This window comes from Buceros rhinoceros, unplaced genomic scaffold, assembly GCF_000710305.1.
Source record: "Buceros rhinoceros silvestris isolate BGI_N320 unplaced genomic scaffold, ASM71030v1 scaffold16932, whole genome shotgun sequence".
NCBI classification, from domain to species: Eukaryota; Metazoa; Chordata; class Aves; order Bucerotiformes; family Bucerotidae; genus Buceros; species Buceros rhinoceros.
This window is the reverse complement of record NW_010398537.1, coordinates 19,896-23,116: the sequence shown is the minus strand read 5'-3', so window position 1 is coordinate 23,116 and position 3,221 is coordinate 19,896.

The window sequence follows — 3,221 nt, the reverse complement described above, 5'->3', positions numbered from 1 at the left end:
TGTAATGTATTAAGTACGCGATCCAGCGTGGTGGTCTGAGTTATCTGAGGGTAAGAAGTTTCTGGGGGAGCAACCCAGCAGGGACAAATGCCACCTCCCTGTACAGGGTCTGCACTGTGCGGGTCTGAAGCTCTCAGGCAGGTCTGTGCTGCACCTGTAACGTTCTACATTACACTGGTGGAGTTTCTTTGTTGGTAACTGCTGAAGATAGACAGACAGCAGTTATACCGGACTGAGTACTGTACAGGTACAGAGAAGGCCAAGTCTCTGCCCCAAATCTTCTCCACACACTATTCAGTCCCATGTTTTTATCACTTTGACCAGGTCAATCTGCTCCTATTTAGGTTCATTTTAAAAAGGTGTTTTTAACAACATACTTCACGTGCTGGATTTTAAGCACCTAAGCAATCCTGTTCATTTTACGACATTTAAAACTTCCTCTTGAAGCATATTGTTGACTGATGGCTGTAGCCCTTCTATGCCCTCGGTGGTGGGCTGACCCCAGCCAGCAGCAAAGTCTCCACATAGCTGCTTGCAAACTCCCACCAGCCCTGGTGGGATGGGGGAGAGAAGAGGAAAAGCAAAAGCATGGAAACTCATGGGTCGAGATAAAGATAGTTTAATCAGTGAAGGAAAGAGGCAAAACCCCCCTAAACTGAACAACTGATGCAGTTACTCACCCACCACCTTCCACACGCAGGCCAATGTCCCCTCCCAATGTCTTGACCACCTCCAGCCTATCTGATGAGGCAGAAGCAGAGTGAAAAGCAGGGAAGGCCTTGACACTGTGCGAACACAGCGAGAGCTAAAATGCTGGTGACCAACCCCCACCGGTTTGGTCACAATTCCAAAACACTGCACCACACAGGCTGCTGCGAAGAAAAACGAGCTTCCCCCCAGCCAGACCCAGTACGACACCATGGTATGACACGGACAAGGACCGATGAGCTCAGATGCAAAGCGTGTGCATGGGTCGGATTGATTTTTTGGTGCAGGTGGGACTAGACAGGAGGATATTAATGTAAATGTTTGTAGGACTAGGAGCTGGGATTGCATTTACTCGGGCCTGGCAGCGGTATTAAGGTACGTCTAGCGTGAATGAGCTTTGTGCTTTAACTGTGGCCCCTGAGCACATCTTCACAAAAAACCCAATTACTAGAAATATCACGACTGTAGAGATACAATTAAAAGCCTTCTAGCTGCTGCTGCAAACACATCGATAGGAGAGTTTCAGGAGTGAAAATACCATCGCTTGGAAAGCCTGTCAGTGAACGTCAGATATTAATCTCCCCTGACACATTCCCTCAGACAAGCAAGCATTGCTCTCACTCCTCGCTGTCAAAGCCCACCTCTTCTGCGCTTCTGTGCATCGAGGACTATCAACAATATTAAAATCGTGTCAGGGCGTTTATAGACCCCAACCTCTTCCGGCCTCACATCTCCTTTCCACCCATCTCAAGGCACACTACCCAGCAAGAGCAGCACGTGTTGTGGTGACAGGACTGGCAGGGAAGCGGGATGGAGCTCATGGGGCAGGTTAGACATGATCCTGGGGTGAGAGGCAGGATGGTGGCACCAGAGGGTAATGCATCCTGGTGGATGACTAGATGAAAAGCCAATGCCTACTGCCTCCCACCTCCTCCAGTCCATCTCTCCAGCTCCTCACTCACACTCAGGGCAAGGCTGTGGCACATCCCTGGCCCAGCTTGGCCAAGCAGAGCAGGATAGCTGTGGGGCTACACTGCTTTTAGGTCAGTACCTTCTATCGGAGCTTCCAAAAGCCCTCCTGGACGATCACAGAATCACAGAATGGTTTGGGTTGGAAAGTACCTTAAAGATTATCTAGTTCAAAACCCCTGTAGGGAGCAGGGACACCTTCAACTTCATCGGGGTGCTCAGAGCCCTGTCTCACCTGACCTGGAAGGTTGCCAGCCATGGGGCTGCTCCCACCTCTCGGGGCAGCCTGCGCCAGGCTCTGCCCACCCTCAGCACCAACAATCTCTCCCTTCTCTCTGCTCTGACTCTCCCTCTGGCAGTGGAACCACCAGCCCTTGTCCTGTCCCCACAGCCCCTGCTCAACAGCCCCTCCCCAGCTCTCGCACAGCCCCTTGCAGCACTGACAGGCTGCACTCAGGTCTCCCCGCAGCCTCCTCTGCTGCAGGCTGAACCCCCCCAGCTCTCTGCCCTGTCCCCACAGCAGAAGGGTTCCAGTCCCCAGCTCTGTGAATCTCCTCAGCCAGAGACAGACTCAATTTGTTGGTAAGAAGCCCAGGACGCAGCTGGAGCATTGCTGTTAAAAAGACAAACATCACCTGCGTGCGATCACCTCTCACCATCTTTGCTGCTGCTCTTTCAGAATAGCTTAGCAAAAACCATCTACATCTACCTCAAGTCCTGGAGAGAGGATGAGATGGGTGATGGCTAACCACTTAAGATGAGATGAGGATGAGATGGGTGATGGCTAACCACTTAAGATGAGATGAGGATGAGATGGGTGATACACATGGCTAACCATTTAAGACCTTTTCATTAATTTATGGACCTCCTATGTACTGCGGGTTCCTCCCAAGCTAGGACTGATGTCTCCACCAGTTCCGCAGCTGTACTGGGCTTGTGACCGGGTAACTTTCTTCTGGTTTACGAACACTTCAAATGGCTGTCACTGCTGTTTCCTTTCTGTTGCCTCCTCTATATCCCACCCCCCGGCTAACTTCCATAAGCTCCAGGCTGCTTCTTGAACACCTGCCCTCCATGTTCATCTCTTCCTTCGGCTCCTTTCCTATTCCTCACCTTCTCTCTATTCCTAACTCCCAAAGTCCTCACCCGCTTTTTCTCCTTGCCAAAATACTGTTTTCCCCAAGCCTGGATTTTGCTGTCACTTGTATTGATTGAGCGCTGCGGCACGAGAGCGAGGACACAGAGCTCCATGCTGGGCTGTCTGTAGCTGGCTCCCGTTTCACGCCGTAGTTCACAGAATGCCTTTTGGGACAATATCACACAGATGCTGTAACACGGCTTCGACTATGCCTACGACAGAGGAACAACACCAAAAACGTAGTATCAGCGAAACAAGAATAAACCCTGCAGAACTCTCCCCTCCTCATCTCCTTCCTCATCCCCCAAGACCTACCTGTGCAAAATACGTCTGCAAGAGCGGGGCAGCTGGAACGATGCCTGGCAGACACGGCGGTCTCTGTCCTTGGGAGAACTTGCCATCATTC